Source organism: Myodes glareolus, chromosome 6 (assembly GCF_982192425.1).
Source record: "Myodes glareolus chromosome 6, mMyoGla1.1, whole genome shotgun sequence".
In the NCBI taxonomy this organism is placed as follows: Eukaryota; Metazoa; Chordata; class Mammalia; order Rodentia; family Cricetidae; genus Myodes; species Myodes glareolus.
This window is the reverse complement of record NC_142031.1, coordinates 92,665,270-92,676,913: the sequence shown is the minus strand read 5'-3', so window position 1 is coordinate 92,676,913 and position 11,644 is coordinate 92,665,270.

The window sequence follows — 11,644 nt, the reverse complement described above, 5'->3', positions numbered from 1 at the left end:
GAAACACAGAACTCAGATGAATTCATGAGTGTACCTCGTGTTTCATAACCTTGTTTTAAGATTTGGATGCTACGAAAACATATTATTTCCAAAGCATATATAATCTAATATTAATGTGGGCCTAAATATAATTTTTACCCTGAGAAGTTATAGAGATGAATTTATAGCAACATTATGCTATATGTGTAATATTCATATTCATAAATTTATGTTACAACTTAACCCCTTCTTAAATTATTTATATTCTTGTTTTCTCACTAGTTCACCCTAGAGAGATCAAGGAGCAAATTCTATCTCCAAAAATTAAATTTAATTTCCATTTCCTTAAATGGGATGGATAATATAGATATTAATTTTCAAATTTGTTTATCCTAAGTAGAACGAATTGCAGAGAGGACTCAATTTTTCACATAATTGACTTTTAAACAACTCATTTCTACAGATAATTCTTCTGGGAAATAGTCATCAAATTAAATGGAAATAAAACTGACTCATCAGCATATAAATAAGGAACATACAATATTTTATACTCTCAGGTAAGCATCATTCTCTTCAAGACAAAAATCTCAAATTAAGTTCCCCATAGGACTGCAGAACCAAATAACTGCTGGACTCAGTGAGCATTCGGAACTCTGTACAGGGCTTTGGGGTGGTATGGAATCAGGTTGTAGAACTTTCTGAGGTTCCCTTCCCACTCTGAGTTAAGAAAATGGGATTAAAAAGGATGCATGCTATTTTAAATTTTATTTATTAATTATTATGGTATATTATGACAGGGGTCAAATGTTAAGTGAGTGGCACAACATGCATGTGAGGGTCAGAAGACACCTGTCTAGAGGTCAGAAGTCAACACTGGGGCGTTGGTTCTCTCTTCCTGCCTTTACATAGTTTCTAGGGATTTGAGTTAAGACATCAATCTTGTCCATCACTTTCTTTACCCACTGAGCCAGCTCATCAAGCCATGAGACATTTTCTTGTACGACAAATAGGATGCCTCTTGAAATATCATATTTATTCTAAGACAGGGTTTTGTATTTGTCAGTGTGTAAAAATGAACAAGAAAAGTATTGTAAAATGAAATTCATATAAAATAACAATGAATTAAAATGAGAGTTAAATTGGCATTTACTGATTCCACTTTATGATTGTATGAAATTCTCAGCTTATTAAAGCAAATGATTGATTGAATATTACTTGTTTCCCAAACATACACTAACACCAAACACTCACACCCCTACCCCCCAACAAAATAGAGAGACCCATCCATAAATTTTAAAGGATATACATTTAATCTTATAAATACTAGTGGGAGAATATCTCTGCACAGATGCTTGGAAGATGAAGTGTCTTTCCCTAGTTGCTAAAGGCAAGAGAAAAGGGATCTAAGAAAGGGAAAGACTTGGAGTCTTACCAAGATTGTTTTGGGCCCCACCTCCTTTGACATCAAAAGGCTGTATGGATCTCTTAGATACATTGTGGTAGCTGTTTCAGAATTAATCACATGAAAGTCTGTCGTTCTCAGTAATCCCCCAAGCTTTAAAATCCAACCCCACCACATGCACACACACATAAGGTACTGTTGTAGTTTTTCAGTGCTACAATTTGTGATCTTATGCACCCTTTTCCACAAAGTGCTATGGATTTGTGTTTCAATTCATCAGGGCTAACTAGCCTCAGTGAGAAAGAGATTTTGTACAAAGAGTGAAGCATGTTTCTGCCAGTTGGGGTCGAATGACCCTTTCATGGGGGTTGCATATCAGATATCTACATTATGATTGATAACAGTAGCAGAGTCACAGTTATGAAGCAGCAACAAAAATAATTTTATGGTTGAGGGTCACTACAACATGAGAAACTGTATTAAAGGATCGTGCACGCATTAGGAAGGTTGAGAAGTGCTGTTCTATGTGGAATTGACGAAAAATGGATTTCATGGACATACTGAATCCCTTTGGATATTTCTTTTCTCATTCAAGTAGATAAAATTTTTTTGTTTTATTTACACCCAATATCAATCCTTAACATCATCCACTGAGCCCCGGGGACAAAAATGCCCCCTACCCTAACTGTCCTCTTATATCACCTGCTAACTAACTCTTCAGGAGATTTCTAAGGCACGGTATTCATGGGTAATTACATGTGACACAGAACGAGTACTGATCGTACCATCTGAATACTAAAAAATGTCTCTATTACCAGTCTGTGACCTTGGTAAGTACTTAAAATCTACCTGATTTCCAGAATGTCCTCCTGTGGAAGTATTAAAACAATCCCATAGGTTATTTATTATAGCAGCTTTAAGATAACAGGTTACCAGGAATACAATCAAAGGTGTGTGGGGCAGAGCTAATAAAGGATATTTTAGTGACTGTCTATATAATTTAGAACTGAGAGCCTACTCCTCTTGAACAGAAGAGAGGACTGGGTTAGTGAGTGACATCAGTCCTGAGAGCTGCAAATCCAAAGTGGGACACTTAAGTAGCCCATAAATGCCATCCCTCCCGGAGGGTTTTCTGTTAAGCTTTCCAAGGACCATCTGTGGTCCTTCTTCCAGCAGCCATGATTGGTTGAACCTCATCAGTCTACTCACGCTGGGGGTTCAGAGAAGTCAGATCTGTAATTGTGCTTAATGAGAAAAGTAGTTCAGATAAAAACATCAGTGAGTGTCAACAGCGCTCTCTGTGTGTCCTCATCGTTGTTTTTCTTCAAACACAAGCAGTTGGTGATTAAACTGCATCACAGATATCCAACAAAACTCTATTCTTAAAAATAAAATGAAACTATTTTGATCTTTTAATTTTGGGTTATTATTACATATAGGCAAAAGGCAAGATTTGACAGTTTTCTGTAACTGTTTGATCTGAAAGAAAGATTCAAGTGCAGAACAGTAAAGAGAGTAGGAAAGGAAGGAAGGGTGCTTGAAATTGAGGACAAACAGAACAGGAGCTGCACGGAAATGCACATCAAGGTAGGAGGGGTGAGGTGAAAAAACGGAACTGAAGCAATAGCAGATAAAAGCAGAAAAACCAAAACCAAAGGCTGCAGCAGAGCAATTAGGAAGAAGGAAGTGAGAAGAAAATATGTTTTCACTTATGTGACTCTGGAAGGATCTTTTAAAAACCCATGATGTCACTTCCATGCCAGGATAACAAAGAGATTTCATAAAGCATGACTATGTTCCTTTACTCCGTCAGGATAAGATTACTGCAAGCTACAGACTTATTTTTCCTTACTGTATATGCTTGAGAGTGTGTGCTCAGTGCGCATTTCGCAAAGACTACCTTAAAATGATTTAGATTTTTATTTGAAAAAATCATTGTTTATTAAGAATGCCCTTGAAAATGTTCCTAAAGTATTAACTTTTTTAGCATATGTGTTACATGAAGCTGTTTACTTCCAAACTTACAGTCAATCTCTACAATGCATATGTCACACAAAAAAGAAACAGTATCAACTTCTAGAAATCACACATTCTTACTTTTTTTAAAAAATGAACACCCAAACAACAATGTTATTTCTGTCATAGAAGGGAAATACTCCTAAGACATTACTGTCCTTCACTAGTTCAAAACATAGCACTATGGCTCTTATTAGACATATAGGAGGAGTTTTCCATTACATTTACCTGTCTCTCTTTTCATTTGACTAGTATAGTAAATTAATTTGCTTAACCATAAACTACAGCTTTTATAGAGAAAAGTGATGAGTACTCCATCACCCATAAGATCACATCCACAGGTGAATCATTCCAGGAGAAGGCCTTAAGAACCCATGTATACCTAGTCTCAGGTGTCCACCAGGCACCTAAGTGTGTGACCTTCTGGGTGATCCACCTGCCCTTCAAGAGGTGATCTGAAACAATACGTATTTAATTATAACCTTGGGACTATATATCTCTAAAGCATTAACATAATTAGTTATGAAGAAAAAACATAAATTACATAAATTGAAAATTTTGCCTATGAGAAAATATTGTTTGCACCCAATACCAAAGCTGAGATGACCACATACTATCATTGATTAATGACAATAGTTCTGTCTCCTCCTCATCCTGTTTGGATGTTGAACTGATGAAACCCAGACAATATCACCCACTACTACCTCTGTTCCATCCTCTACAGCCCCTGAACATTTTGAGATTAAATTGAAAAGTTCTCAATGCCAGGGAATAAGGACCTGACACATGTTCAAAATTTCAAAACTCTATATCCATGCTAGCATATATGCTGAATGTTATCTTTAGCACATAGTATTAGCTAAGGAGGCAGGAAGGGATAGGCAGTAAATAGCACTCATTGTTAATTCTTACTCCTTCTGGGCCACACAAAACGTCGCTCTCCTCTGTCCACCATGATATTGTTCTAGGGTTCAGTAACCGTGACTCCATTAATACAAAACCAGCTGAAAGTCTGAGCATTTCATCTAATAGGAAATCTAAGATCCATATCAGTGGTTGGCTTCATAGTGGCCATGTCATCAGAAAAGTCATCTACAGATTGAAAAAGTAGGCAAAACGGCAGCTGTATGCATATATTTCACTGATGTCCCAGGCCCCTGCTTTTTGAGCAAGGTTGTTTCTGTACACAGAAGTAGCAGAGATTTGCTAAAATTCTAGATAAACAGGAAAGCAATCAGACTCTGACAATCAGCTATAATATTTTATACTCTAACATTCTAAGTGAACTAATAAAAAAGATGCCACCTATGAAAGACAAGTTTATAACTAAATTATTAAAATAGGTTTTTTATTTTCAGTGATAAGATCTCATGCAAGAAGCCTAACATAGGTCTATGCCTTTTAAGAAACTGTAAGCAGAATACTGTGAAAGAAAGTTGAGGGTTTCCGAATACCAAATGTTCCTTCATCAAAGACTTCTGAAATGTAAACCAGTTCTTTCAGACACTGACTAAATTTTAATTCCTTACTTTACAGTCCAGTTGCCTTACACAGTTTGAAATTCAATTGCAAATGAAGAGAAACCTTGGTCCATCTCTATTTGATTCTGAGACATTGTTAACAGCTATTATAGCTGATCCTTTGTAGACTAGAGCTGGGGAGAATGAGCATGCAAAAACTGCTTCAGCAAAAGATCTCTCAAAATGCCTATGAGCATAGAAACAAAATCTTACCCCTGAAAAGAGGCAGGTGAGCACCATTGCAACAATTTCTCCACCTGCTTCATTACTATATATAATAATAATAGAAAGCTGAATTTTTGGGGGGTTAGGGATTTAACTCAGTAGTAGATCATTTGCCTAACAAGCACAAGGACTGGGTTTGGTCCTCAGCTCCAGAAGGAAAAAAAAAGAGAAAGGGAGGGAGTGAGGATGAGAGGGAGGGATAAATGGAGGGAGGGAAAGAGGGAGGGGAGAGAGAAAGGGAGGGGGAAAGGGAAAAAGGGAGGGGGTGGAGGGAGAGAGAGAGAGAGAGAGAGAGAGAGAGAGAGAGAGAGAGAGAAACAGACAGACAGAAACCTTGTTTGCAGGCTCAAGTTTCCAAAGATAATTTCACAATTAATACACATAAAGATCCCCCATGTGACATAAGAACATGCCATTTGAGAAGTTAACAATTTCATAACTGTATGCAAAGTGACAAATGTGCTTTGGAGACAAGTTGACCAGAAAAGCAACTGTGTGGCCTCTTTCTGATTACATACAAGGGAAACTACAGTAAGCACTTGGAATAAATGACTTGAATGATTTGAAAATTGCTTAGATGCTGTAGATTCTTATGCTGACATCTAGGGGAAAGCTTTATTACTAAACTCTACTGGGCCTAAAATTATGCTGGAAAAAATGCAAGCATGTATGAGATGCAAAAAAAATGTATTAAGAAAACACTCCAGTGTAAAACTGAGTATCAAGCAGGATGTCCCAAGTTTGCCAAAAAGGTAAATTATAACAGACAGAGGGGAATATGCCACTAGGTTGTACAACATGGCGGAGATGCACAAACTATTCTCCAAACACTTTAACCATTCTTAGCACCTCTTCAACTTGGGTGATAAATTCTCTTAGAATTAATATCACTGGTGAGGGAGGTCCTTCTGCACATGTGTTGCTTTTATTGGTTAATGAATAAAAAAGCTGATTTTGATCAATGGCATGACAGAATATAGCCAGGCTGGAAGAGATATATAGAGAGAAAGAGTAGATGGAGTCAGTGAGAAGCCATGTTGCTGCCAGAGAGGAAAGATGCAAGTTGTCAGCTGGAACCTTGCTGATAGGCCATAAACCTCATGGTAAAATATAAAATAATGGAAATGGGTTCATTCTAGATGTAAGAGATAGCTAGCAATATGCTCAAGCTATTGGTCAAACAGGATTATAAATAATATAGTTTCTGAGGGATTATTTTGTGGTCTGGGCAGCTGAGAATGAATGAGCAACCTCCCCCAACATATCATATTATATATATATATATATATATATATAAGATTATGTAAGATTATTTAAAGCTGTGACAGAAACTCAAAGATTGTCAAGGCATTGTGTGTATATATATATATGTATTATGTATGTATGTTATATATATAAACATTAGGGAGAGTAGAAAGGGGGAACAGGGTAAATAACAATAATAAAATGGAAGGAAGAAATTCTGTCCATCACTGATGCACTTAATATATTATAGAAACACTAGGCATTTATAGTCCTTTTATTATGAAGGTCCCTGTGGTTGTTTGAAAGAAAATGGTCTCAAAAGGAGTGGCACTATTAGGAGGTATGGAATTAGTGGAAGAGATGTGACCTTACTGGAGAAAGTGTATCACTGTGGGGCAGACTTTGGGATCTCTCTTCTCAAGCTTCACTTAGTGTGACAGTCAGCCAACTTCCTGCTGCCTTCTAAAAGATGTAACCAGTACCACATCTCTCTGGATTCCACTATGCACCCAGTCAAGATGATAATGGACTGAACCTCTGAAACTGTAAGCCACCACCTCAATTAAATTTTTTCTTTGTAAGAGTTGCCATAGTAATGGTGTCTCTTCACAGCAATAAAAGCCTAACTAAGACGGAAGTTGGTACCTGAGACTGGGGTATTGTTGTGATAAACTTCACCATGTTTTCATTTAGAGTAATATGGACTTGGGTGTTTCAGGTAAGGAAAGCAGAGGAATGCTTTAAGAACTGCTTAGTGGGGCATACTAGTAGGAGCATGGAAGACAATGGTGCTAATAATGATTTGAAATGTCTGGAGCTGGCTCAAAAGGTTTCAGAGAAGAATTTTAGAATGCTGCCTAGAAATTTTTCTTGTGATATTTTGGTGAAGAAAGTAGATGCCTTTTTCCATTATTTGAAGAATCTCCCTGAGTTTAAAGTGAAGGGTGATTAAATGCATTGGCAGATGAAATCCTAAAACAGTGTAGTATTAACTGTTACGTGGCTATTAGTGGCAACTCTAATGAAGACATATAGTGAAAATGAGCAAGCTGGGCAAGGAAAAATAATTGAGGAGAAAAATGGCACCAGAATGGAGCTAAATCTTCTGTTCAAGGAGATAACAGATTAAGAAATGGAATAAAGGGAGGGGTGACCTCAGGGCAAGGGCCCTCCCAGCTAAATTTACAATTAGAGCTGGATGTGGCAGGGCACATCTTTAATCCTAGTACTGGAAGGCAGAAGCTGGTGGATCTCTGAGTTTCAGGCCAGCCTGATGCACGGAACAGGTTTCAGGACAGCCAAACTTAGGCACCGAAAAATAGGAAGTTGGTAAAGATGTGATTGAATGAGGGGGTCATGGTCTAGTGTCAGTAAGAAGCAGAACTTGGCAATGTTGACTAAGTGGTTCTAGCTTTAGAGTTAAGGATAGAAGAAATGGATTATGGAAGTTGCTTCTGCACCTAAGGACAGCAACTGAGGCCAGGCGTGTGTCACACGTGTCACTGAATAGAGGCCTATTGCAGAGGCCATTGTGTGAAGCTGAATTTAAAGCCTGTATTGCCTTGGAGAACCGAATATGTTAGAGATGCCAGAGTCCTGGGATACCTGCCCAGGAGAGCTACTAACAAGGAATGGAACCAAGAGAAAGAAGTATGTTGCAGTCAAACCTGAATGAAACTGGAGATCTGAAGAGCATTTTAACATCAGACATGGATATGACAGAGTTTGGAGTTGCCCGACTGTTTTTCAGTCTTGATTTTGTCCAGTATTTCCTCTCTATGCTCCGTTCCCTGTGTTTTGGAGTGGTAATATATATCCTATGCCACTATATGTTGGAAGTATGTGGTGAGCTTTTTTTTATTTTGATTATTAAAGGGTGATTACAGTTAAGAGACTGCCACTCATCTCAGAAGAAACTTTAAACTCTGAAACAAGTTTTAGACTGTTATAGACTATGGGGACTTTTGAAGTTGGACTGAAAGAAAGAACATTTTACATTATGATATGGTTATAAGCCTTTGGGGGCCAAGGAGTGGAATGTGGTGACTTGAAAGAAAATGGCCCTCAAAGGGAGTGGCACTAGTAAGAGGTGTGACCTTGTTGGGGCAGGTGTGGTTTTGTTGGAGGAAGTGTGTCACTGTCAGGGCAAACTTTGAGATCTCTTTTCTCAACCTTCACTTAGTTTGACAATCAGTCAACTTCCTGATGCCTTCTAGTCAAAATGTAACCAGCACCACGTTTGCCTGCACATTGCCCTACCCTCCGTCATGATGATAATGGACTGACCCTCTGAAACTGTAAGTCACTGCCTCGATGAAATGTTGTCTTTGTAAGAGTTGCCATGTTCATGGTATCTATTTACAGCAATAAAAACCCAAGACAGTTTCTCCCCGGTCAGTTTTCCAGTCCATTGTCTAAACTTCGTATTTCTCTTAACATCCAGCTACTTTGAAGATGCATAAGCTCAGAATTAACCTGAGGTTCTGAATTACATTTCACAAGTCATGGGGAAAGAATCATTCTGTGATTATTTTTTCATCACTCAAAACCTTGTCTCCGGGATCTGAGCTCATCAAAGGGAGAAACTTCAATCTTAGTATATCGTCCTCCTCAAAGGGTAGAATGCAATGACAATTTTAGCATCATCCGTGGCTTCATGCTTGAAACAGCACCGAAGGTATATTCATGAACCAAAATATGCCTTATGACTGTTACACAATTCCATTTTGGCATCTAGTCAGCCATGAAAACAGTTTCATTTTTATTTGAAATACGCCAGATGGCATATGCCCTGCATGGTTAAAGCCAACACTCAGAGCTCAATTTCGCAGCAAGAACTTTACTGGAGAGAACATTTGATCACATGGCTATGTGAGCCCCACGTGGTGTTTTAGTAGCAGCAACCCTGACAGAGTACTTTTTTTTTTTTTTTTGGTGATTTTCCATTTTAATTACTGGGGCAAGGAAGGGGTGTGTCTTGTGCAGATTTACGAAGACTGTTAAACTCTCTATTTATGCTGATGGCCGCTAAGCATATAAAGAAGACAAGTTTACTGTGAACGAAAGTAAATCAGTCTGGGGATGTGACTCGGAATATGAACCCATAGCACCTGGGTAAAGGCAGATTCAGTAGTGTTCACCTGCAATCCCAGTGCTTCCGTGAGAGGATGGAAGCTCAGAAGCCACCAAGCCTGGCATACACATATTAAAATACAGAACTCCTGTGACCGGTAAGACATAGAGTAGGCTGAGAAAACATCCGTCGGGTCTGACTGTCTCAGAAAACAGAATGAAGGCTCTCAATCATTGAACTATGGAATTCAAAAGCAAAAAGAATTCTTCTGGTGCTGATTTTTGAGAGATGTGGACTTACTAAAGATCTCTATAAGCAAGGATCAAATGACCAACTGCAAGAGAAACATACAGGCACATGAGAGACCCTGAGCATGATGAATTTTAATCAAAGTGAACAACTATTTGCCACATGTTACCTTCTGAGTATTGTGCACTATGCGATGAAGGATGGATGTATGACCTCAAGTCCTCGATATACAAAACAAAGCTTAAATGTGTGAGGCAGGATGTGCATGGAAGTACACTGTCAAAATATGGCTAATCTTGGAAACTCTGATCCCAAATAAGTTGTTGTGAATTGCCGTGGAGATAAGTGGGCTTTCTGATAAACTTTCCTATGACTACACTTGAGATAGGGTAGGAGGGGATTTAGTCTTTGTATTTGAATCAGAGAACATCCTGCTTCTGAGCTGAACTGTGTGGGATCCTGTCCTAGCTCACCTGTCTTAAATTCATGATGATTTGCCCACTAAGTAACAAGCCTATGTTCCCTTGTGCCTTGCCAGTTCTCTGTTCTTCATAGAAGATTGCAAGTTCCAAAGGTCACTAGCCCTTTCTGTACTGGTGAAAACAAAATCATAACCTCTCATTGTGAGTAAAATGATAAAGAGCTGAAGAAGCCATTGAGAACCTTCTTTGGCTCTTTGTTTTTCTGTTCTTTTATTTCTTTTATCCTATTTGTGTCTGTTTCATTTTATTCCTTTTTTATATGTCTGTTTTCTAAGGAGAGGGAACAATGTTGATTTGGGAAGGTATGGAGGTGGGGAAGATCTGGGAGGATTTCTGAGAGGGAGAAACTATAATCAAAATATATTGTAAAGAAAAAACTATTTTTAATTAAAACATTTAAAATGAAAAAAAAATAAACAAGAGAGAGATAGAGCATCTAGAACTTAAACGAGCTGGGAAAGGATACACCAACAGGAAAAGTAGGATAAAGTGAAAAAGACAGATTAATAGAGAAGAAAGTTGCCAATAAGGTTGCCTATGGCAGATTCTCTACCCCAGCAACTAAACAGCCAACAGAAGAATTACCATTAAGGAAGTAATTATGTCACTAGAGACATGGCTCAGTGATTAAAAACACTGTTAGTTCTTCTAGAAGACCTGGGTTCCATTCCTAGCACATGCAAGGAAGCTCACAAATGGTTGTTACTCCAGTTCCTGGAAGTCTGATGCCTTCTTCTGGCCTCAAGGGGCATTGTTTGTCGGTGTTACACAGATATGCAGGTAGGCAGAAACATACTCATAAAAAATAAAATACGACATTATTTTTAAATGAAGTTTTATACCAGAACTGACTGTCTGAAGACGACCTTTGGGATATTTAAACTCGAGAATCAAGAGTAACTCAGTTAGTGACATGAACTTGAGTTTAATACTCTTCCCAGACAATGCCTCAGGGACAAACCTGGGTGTCACCTTTGTGATGCTCTTCCTGGAGAAGAAAAGGAGGTCAAACTGGCAGCTCTGCTAAGCTATCAGTTATTGTTGACCAGATACTATTAAATTATTTTTGATTCTCAACTTATTGCATATAATACACTATTTTAATTTTACAGACGGACATGACTTACACTAGTTTATAACACAGCAGCAGCTAGATCAAGGTTACAGCAAGACGGATCTGTCACGTGACTCTTATTCTTACTTGTTGAAGACCCAGTCCTGTCTTTTAGCAGGTCAAACACTTGTGACTGGTTCCTGGTTTATTTATAATACATGTCAAAGTAGAAATTGGTGATCCTGCCATTCATGTAATTAGGCAAAACTGGACACACAAAAAATGCATCTCTAACTGAATTTGTCATCCTTTCCTGTATCTTTGCTATATTAGGCAAACAGGGATGACTCTGACCAATAAATGAAAAATGCACATCTAATGAGTATGCTACATTCTGCT